We start from the raw sequence: 9,324 nt of genomic DNA, 5'->3' as shown, positions 1-9,324 counted from the left end.
TTTTTTTACATTCAAACAACCTCCGCACTCCTTTGCAGCAGCATAGCGCAGACGTGGCAACGATTCATGTACGGATTCTGGCCTGCTTTAGACTTCGTATACGCGTACATCGACGATCTCTTGATAGCCTCGGAAGACGAGCAGCAACGCCGCGATCACTTGCGAACCTTCGAACGATTAAAAGATTACGGTGTCGTAATTAACCCCGCGAAATATGAATTTGGTTCGAGCGAAATCACATTTTTAGGATACACCGTAAACGCCGATGGAATTAAGCCGCTGGTCGAGCGTGTTAAAGTGATTGTGAACGTTCCAAAGTTCGCGACTAAGCAACTGCGAAGGTACCCCGGTATGATTAACTTGTACCAAAGTTTCATACCAGCGGCCGCAAAAATCCTCCGACCACTCAACAATTTACCAAAAATCTTTCGACCACTCAACAATTTATTAAAAGATGCAAAAAAAATTGACAGATCTCCTACCGTCGAGGTTCGAATGTTTTACAAATAAGGTGAAGAATTGAACTTTAGTAACCAGCCCAAGCTCATTATCACATATCTCGGATAATTTATAATCGCACAGGGACAGTGCCGCGTTCGTCATAAGAGAGTTGTACCATTATCGTGCCCTTAAATCGTAGCCGAAGTCGTTGCGAATTAGTTCAAGCGAGTTTTCTTCAAGTGAGTCCGTCGATATGTGCGGTCTTAAGCCCTGCATTCCCTTATTCCATCGTGATAACTCTAATGGCTGAATTCAAGCTACAACCCTAGCCTTGTCCTTAGAGAAACGGCTAAATACTACAATAGTCAAAGCTCATGAATTCGTATTCAATGTTTCACCATAACTTTATTTTCGTTCGCAGTGTCTCTAAGTTTCGAAATCAGTGCACCGGTGATCATCCAATGTTCAAACTATACGTATAGGGGAAATCTTATATCATCTATCTAAATCTATCATACTTCATATTCATCATCTATCATATCATATTTCATATCATGAAAAGTAAATAAAATTATTTACACTCAACAGTGCAACTTATCTCAGCCGACCGCAATGTGATTATGGAGGGAGCTACCATCCAATATGGCAGCAACTGTTTAATATCGTACACGGCATTCTCGTTTGACAGAGGCTCAGTGATCTCGAAATCGAACTCTGAAGATCACTATCACAACATGCCGCCGAATGCCAGTCACCGTAAGCGTCGCCTCTACTCGCGCCGATCAAGTGCATTACAAGCGGTATTGCAAAATGATTATACAAATCGCAATTCGATCTTGTTAAGGGTCCAGCAAAAGGGTCCAGGCATCTGTCATCTTATGGATTCTTACTTTTATTAACAATCTCACACACTCGTCAACAGCCCAAACGTCAACATTAGCCATTCAACTTATTACCTGCACTTTAACTGGCAAGTACCATAGGCCCACGTGCAACCGTTAATTAAAATCATTCAATATTATTCAATGTAATTAATTAAATTTAATTTAAGGAATGTCACTGCAGCCCTATAAATAAATAACTACCAGGCATATCACCCTGGTCACATTGGCTCAGTCAGGAAGCTTTGCTATGGAGTATGGGAGTTGGTGGTGCTTTATGCGTCCCCGGTATGGGCCAAAGTGCTGTTGACCAAGAGGAATAGAAACATCTTGAAGAGGGCACAAAGGGCCGCACTTATAAGATCGTCTATGGCCTACAGAACTGTGTCGCGTGCAGCGCTGTGCATACTGACGGGTCTAGAGCAGAAATTACTGAAAATTTTATGGAAAGGATGGGGGACGACAGGTAGAGGGATAAATGGAGTGTGTACGGAGAAGATAATTGGACGAAGAAGTTAGTAAATGACGCTTGTACGTTAAAGAAATACAAAAGACATATTGAACGATGCAACTGTTGACTGGACACCTACGAGTGTATCGCAGGATGATCAGCAAAGAGGTTCACTCCAGATACTGGGATTGCGTCACGGAAGTAGACGACGCGGAGCATGCGTTGTTTCACTGCCCTAGGTGGGTCCTCGATTACACTCAACAGTGCAACTTATCTCAGCCGACCGCAATGTGATTATGGAGGGAGCTACCATCCAATATGGCAGTAACTGTTTAATATCGTACACGGCATCCTCGTTTGACAGAGGCTCAGTGATCTCGAAATCGAACTCTGAAGATCACTATCACAACATGCCGCCGAATGCCAGTCACCGTAAGCGTCGCCTCTACTCGCGCCGATCAAGTGCATTACAAGCGGTATTGCAAAATGATTATACAAATCGCAATTCGATCTTGTTAAGGGTCCAGCAAAAGGGTCCAGGCATCTGTCATCTTATGGATTCTTACTTTTATTAACAATCTCACACACTCGTCAACAGCCCAAACGTCAACATTAGCCATTCAACTTATTACCTGCACTTTAACTGGCAAGTACCATAGGCCCACGTGCAACCGTTAATTAAAATCATTCAATATTATTCAATGTAATTAATTAAATTTAATTTAAGGAATGTCACTGCAGCCCTATAAATAAATAACTACCAGGCATATCACCCTGGTCACATTGGCTCAGTCAGGAAGCTTTGCTATGGAGTATGGGAGTTGGTGGTGCTTTATGCGTCCCCGGTATGGGTCAAAGTGCTGTTGACCAAGAGGATGCCAAAGTGCTGTTGACCAAGAGGAATAGAAACATCTTGAAGAGGGCACAAAGGGCCGCACTTATAAGATCGTCTATGGCCTACAGAACTGTGTCGCGTGCAGCGCTGTGCATACTGACGGGTCTAGAGCAGAAATTACTGAAAATTTTATGGAAAGGATGGGGGACGACAGGTAGAGGGATAAATGGAGTGTGTACGGAGAAGATAATTGGACGAAGAAGTTAGTAAATGACGCTTGTACGTTAAAGAAATACAAAAGACATATTGAACGATGCAACTGTTGACTGGACACCTACGAGTGTATCGCAGGATGATCAGCAAAGAGGTTCACTCCAGATACTGGGATTGCGTCACGGAAGTAGACGACGCGGAGCATGCGTTGTTTCACTGCCCTAGGTGGGTCCTCGATAGGACCGAACTGGAGAGCTATGTTGGCACGACATTGACGAGGAGAAATGTTATTGAGGAGGTAATTAAGAAAGAGGACAACTAGAATAAATTCCAGGCACTGTGCAGAAGAATTATGAAGGCGAGACAGAAACAGGAGATGGATGTATAAAGGAGAAGAAGAATAGGAACTTACAGAGATAGTAATGGATAAGATGTAGCGAAGGAAGCGTGGAAGTTAGGGCCAACCCTGAAGTAATGCCTAAAGGCAGTTCCGGGGTTGGTACCTGTACTACAAGAAGAGCGGTTAGAGGAGAGGTTTTTAGTCGGTATGGCAACTATCTGCTGAGTCCCACTTAACAATCATTCAATATTATTCAATGTAATTAATTAAATTTAATTTAAGGAATGTCACTGCAGCCCTATAAATAAATAACTACCAGGCATATCACCCTGGTCACATTGGCTCAGTCAGGAAGCTTTGCTATGGAGTATGGGAGTTGGTGGTGCTTTATGCGTCCCCGGTATGGGCCAAAGTGCTGTTGACCAAGAGGAATAGAAACATCTTGAAGAGGGCACAAAGGGCCGCACTTATAAGATCGTCTATGGCCTACAGAACTGTGTCGCGTGCAGCGCTGTGCATACTGACGGGTCTAGAGCAGAAATTACTGAAAATTTTATGGAAAGGATGGGGGACGACAGGTAGAGGGATAAATGGAGTGTGTACGGAGAAGATAATTGGACGAAGAAGTTAGTAAATGACGCTTGTACGTTAAAGAAATACAAAAGACATATTGAACGATGCAACTGTTGACTGGACACCTACGAGTGTATCGCAGGATGATCAGCAAAGAGGTTCACTCCAGATACTGGGATTGCGTCACGGAAGTAGACGACGCGGAGCATGCGTTGTTTCACTGCCCTAGGTGGGTCCTCGATAGGACCGAACTGGAGAGCTATGTTGGCACGACATTGACGAGGAGAAATGTTATTGAGGAGGTAATTAAGAAAGAGGACAACTAGAATAAATTCCAGGCACTGTGCAGAAGAATTATGAAGGCGAGACAGAAACAGGAGATGGATGTATAAAGGAGAAGAAGAATAGGAACTTACAGAGATAGTAATGGATAAGATGTAGCGAAGGAAGCGTGGAAGTTAGGGCCAACCCTGAAGTAATGCCTAAAGGCAGTTCCGGGGTTGGTACCTGTACTACAAGAAGAGCAGTTAGAGGAGAGGTTTTTAGTCGGTATGGCAACCATCTGCTGAGTCCCACTTAATCCAATGACGCGGGTCACTGGGTATGCGTAATTTGCATTTTTCCCTCCTCGCGAAAAAAGGCATATAACCCTGGTAAGGTGAGCCAATGTTTATCTATACCTATTTTACTCTTCATTATAAATTCTCAAACCATACTACTATATCTTAGATTAACTGCTTACACTTTAATCAAAATGATACTGTTACAACTTTGCTTTAATGTTACTAAGTTCTTCTACAAATTTAATCAAACATTAAATTTATTTAATTTTTAGGTACTGCATGCTTAGCCCTGTCAGTGATAAAGAAATTTATCCTCTTTCCCCTTGACAAGGTGAGCCTGACTATATAAATAACTATTCTTATTTGAGGCACAAATTTTAAAAAATGTCTGCCTATGCAAAACAGCGTCACCGCTATCACCGCCTTGCTCTGATGCTGATCAAAGCCTCCTTGATGAAGGGGCACTTTCCATACGGAAAGTTCCCCTTTCCTACGGAAATTTCTCGCTGCATCGACTAAATTCATGTCAATTGCCTCGTTCCCAAACTCACCCGCGAACAACGTGCTTAATTTACTCCCGCGCAACCCTTTCTCCAGCACCTCATTCAGGTAGTTCAGGTTGACCGAGTTGCCGGTCTTGGCGGCAGGCCTTATCTTCCCACCCTCGCTCTTCTGAAGGACGTCCATGGTCTCCCTGCTCGCCGTGACCAAATCTCTAGCCGCATCGCTGTCGGACCAATAAATGCCTATTACCCCCTTCATCTTTATTGAGGTTATTCGGTGTGTAAACAGAGAAAACACGTGGATAAATTGTAAGGTAGAAAATATATTTAAATAGAAGTGTAATAAGTAAAAATACAATTTGAGCTGGTCCAGATCCGCACGCTAGCTGTGTTACCTAATAACTGAAAAACCCCGAAGCCAACGTCGCCTGTCTACTGTTTATGGCCTGACTTCGTCGCAGTCTTTTGTCTACACGCTGTCGATGGCTTCAGTGCTTGAGAAAACTAAAAAAGACCAGATGTAGAGTTTTCTGAGAAGTGGTAACCACTTCAACAATCTTCCCCGTTTTCACCTTCTTTCCATCCACGCGCACCACTGTACTCATCTCCGATCCACTCTTTCCCTCTACTAGAGTTTTCTTAGAAGTGGTAACCACTTCAACAATCTTCCCCGTTTTCACCCTCTTTCCATCCACGTGCACCACTGTACTCATCTCCGATCCACTCTTTCCCTCTAACCATTTACCAGTCCTTACCCAGTCGTCTATGGTCGGAATGTTGTCTGGTACCTGCCATTCAGTTTCCATAAATCGAGCAACCTTCTCCTCTGTTAACGTCAGGTAGTTATCCCGCCCCTCTCTCAAGTTCTCATAAGTGATCATAGGACTCTCAAGTTCTATCGGTGAACATAGCCACTTACTACTTCCGGAATCAAGTCTTTGACATCTTTATAAGGTAAATAACCATAACTCAACTCCCAATAACATTCCGCGCGCCAACTAACACTTATTCTCTCTCCTCCCATCTTCAGCAATCCGGTCCTGGCCTTCAGATATTTTTGTACACCGTGGCGGCAAGCCTTGGCCGTCAGGGCACGAATAGTGCAAGCCTTCACGTACAGACTACGCCTCAGATGCGGTGCGCAGATAAATATCAACATGTGTAGATTGTCCTCCAGTACGCCGCTGTCTAAGTCACAACCGTCGCAGTGATCATGCGGGGGTAATTCATCGCGTCTCAACATAATAAGAAAGTCATCGTGCTCTTCCAACACCTCGAGCCTGTTCGTCACTGTAGAAGTGATCGAGGCTGCCGGCCTCACTCCTTTCTACGCCCTTGCTCTCCCCTTCCGTCGTGCCCTCCTTTGTTTTCTCCGCCCGGTTTGGGGGCGGTACTCTTCTCCTCTTGTGGTCTGCCCTCCACTTCTGATGGTTTCGTTAACAACTTCCCGATAGTAGAAGGCAATTTCTTTCCATCGCCCGTTTCCTTCTCCACCACCACCTTTGCCCCCTCGGAAGTTCGGGTGCCAGTATCGAAACTTGTTTGAGGAATGGGAGCTGCCTTGTCCATCTCCTCTAGTGCAGCTAACTCCGCTGTCAACTGAGCTATCTTCTCTAAGCGGTCCGCGTTGGGTAGGACACGAACTGTTTCCCCGTTCACCGTTTCCCGCCCGCTCGTGGATGCTTTCTAACTTCTTCAAGGTAGGCTCATCCCAAGGACGGCGAGTGTAGAGGGTTGTAATACTGATGGAGGCAGCTCTACCACGAGCGTTCAGTAGGACGGTTCCAGGTTCTAACACTCCACTATTTATTGATTTCCACACATCATGCCCTATCTCAAGTGTGCGTAGCTGATCCCGTCATTGCGCTGTTTTTCTCGGCCGAGTCCGCCGTCTTCTTTCTTCGAGTAGAAGATCGAACTTCATGACCCTCGCGATTAGATCTTTATCGATCTTTGTTGCTCTGAAGTACGTCGCGTAATTTGGATCCGCCACGAGGCCGGCCAAAAGGAAACATGCCATAACGTGGTCCTCAATTTTTATACCTACACTGGACAAGTTATCGCACAGGTCCTGGATCCTTCCGCAGTATGTGGAGATATCTATGCTGGGGTTCTTCTCCATAGTTCTCAGTTCCCGCATGCATAAAACGATGTCCATCGACGTGGACGTCTTCTAGTGCTTTCCAGCATTCCTTCGCTGTTTTCAAGGTCCTAATGTCCTCGAGATACTCGGGGCGAACATGTTGGAAAATGTATGCACGTGCTTTGTTGTCCATTTTCATGTAGTCTGGTCTCAACTTTTCTGCTGCCGTAAATCCTGGTTCTACTGCATCCCAGCAGCCCAGGAAAACCAACGAGGCTTCCGTCATCGTCTTCCAATATACATAATTGCCCTTTCTCAGGATCGGGTTCATATCCTTGTCCACATCACCAACTCCCTCCTGGTGCACCATGACGTGGACTCTTCTTGGATAGTTTCAGAAAACACACATAGCTCAAAAATAATAATATAATAATAATAGCGATCATACCAACGTAACATTTCTCAATAACTATTTCTTTTATTCACAATTGTCAAATCCTCCTAATATGTTTCCGATTTTAACCATTACCGCTCGTTTATACATAAGCTCCAATGACTACCACTTTATTTCGATATTTATTACTCTTTCTAACTCACTTTAATCATTATATTATAAAAGAAATTTTTTTTTTTTTTTGAATGACGCAAACCCCTCAATACCAATGATTCATCCACTTTCTCTGTGACAGAATAATACTGCTAAACAAAATCACTATTTCAATTTAATTCCCAATTTCTAGTCCGACATATGCATTTCTTATTAACGCTTATTATTACATAACCCAACCACGACAACAGCTATTTTTATAATAAATATTTGTCGGGTTTGGAATTTTGGGCCAACAACTCTTCACGTGGATTAGCCATCGTTTCACAAAGCCGAGATTATATTTACACGTATATACAAGACTATCACAAAGCTTAACAAATAATAAGTCTAATGAATAATAAGTTTGATGAACAATGAAGTTAGTGAATAATAAATTGTACGAATAATTAAGTTTAACAAATAATAAGTCTAATGAATAATAAGTTTGATGAACAATGAAGTTAGTGAATAATAAATTGTACGAATAATTAAGTTTAACAAATAATAAGTCTAATGAATAATAAGTTTGATGAACAATGAAGTTAGTGAATAATAAATTGTACGAATAATTAAGTTTAACAAATAATAAGTCTAATGAATAATAAGTTTGATGAACAATGAAGTTAGTGAATAATAAATTGTACGAATAATTAAGTTTAACAAATAATAAGTCTAATGAATAATAAGTTTGATGAACAATGAAGTTAGTGAATAATAAATTGTACGAATAATTAAGTTTAACAAATAATAAGTCTAATGAATAATAAGTTTGATGAACAATGAAGTTAGTGAATAATAAATTGTACGAATAATTAAGTTTAACAAATAATAAGTCTAATGAATAATAAGTTTAACGAATAGTAAGTGTAATGAATAATATGATTTACGAATAAGAAGTTTAATGAACACTATTAACAATGTTTTTGGATTCAAACGAATCCACGGTCAACGGGATAACTCTTTACTAAGCGTAAACTAATCTTAGGCGCAAAATACGATTGTTGAAAATGCTCGATGTGTCACTCTCCAAGGCAATCGCACGAATGCCAACCTCGTGGAGATTTTTCTCGCTGTACGATTGCATTTGTTTTCTATACACGTTTGGAAGCATCGGGAAGGTTCGAAACGCCCGTTGCTAGGCAGTCTCTGTCTGAAGTTTGATTATTAATACAATGTATGTCCCATTGTATCGGCACTTCCGGGGCAACATCACACGCGGCTAGGCCCGCACCCGAGGCCGCATGCCGCCACAACCACATTTCTCGGAAAAACCATACAACCACTCCAGACCTTCGTTAGGCAAAACGTTCATCCCGTGACCGTGGCTACGTTCGGCGACCAATTGTCACCTCGAACCCAATCTTGCTATCACAAATCTCGAACAATTACAGCTATGAGGGTATGATTATCTACACCTAACTTTCTGGTTACTCATACCATTGGCAAGCTAATCTATTAGAATAAGTACCAAACTTATTTATTAATTTTCTATATAGCGATCAATTTATTATGATCCCATTAATCTTACAATACCTTACTATACTTTAACTACAGCTTCTTTCTACAACTATCAATTTATTATCTTTATTATATTTATTATATATGTCGGAGATAAGAGGACACCAGTGCCTTCCCTCTGAAACCTCGGGAAAATCCATAAAAACATTGTAATTAAAACCTACAGTTGTAATTAAACGGTTTGCCGTCATTCTACCCAATTGTATTTTTCGAGACTTGTGACAATGAGCTTGGACTCAAGGCGACAATTAGTCGCCGAACGTAGCCGCGGTCAACGGGACGAACTCTCCATCTAACAAAGGCATTGAGTAACCCTATAGCTCTCCTTAAAAGA

At 42.1% G+C, this 9,324-nt stretch overlaps 1 long non-coding RNA gene across 2 annotated transcripts; it reads left to right on the top strand.

Moving 5' to 3' along the window:
• Positions 1-3,405: 3,405 nt before the first annotated feature.
• On the top strand, positions 3,406-4,794 carry LOC117152475. Of its 2 annotated transcripts, none has more exons than XR_004462863.1 (3): positions 3,406-4,387; positions 4,570-4,628; positions 4,703-4,794. It is a non-coding gene; the product is annotated as an uncharacterized LOC117152475 (long non-coding RNA). The 2 variants fall into 2 exon arrangements; XR_004462862.1 differs by having other exon boundaries at positions 3,406-4,392.
• Positions 4,795-9,324: the final 4,530 nt, after the last annotated feature.

This window comes from Bombus impatiens, unplaced genomic scaffold (genome assembly GCF_000188095.3).
Source record: "Bombus impatiens unplaced genomic scaffold, BIMP_2.2 scf_2543, whole genome shotgun sequence".
NCBI lineage: Eukaryota > Metazoa > Arthropoda > Insecta > Hymenoptera > Apidae > Bombus > Bombus impatiens.
Note: the sequence above shows the minus strand (reverse complement) of the source record. Positions and strands in the feature narration are given on the sequence as shown.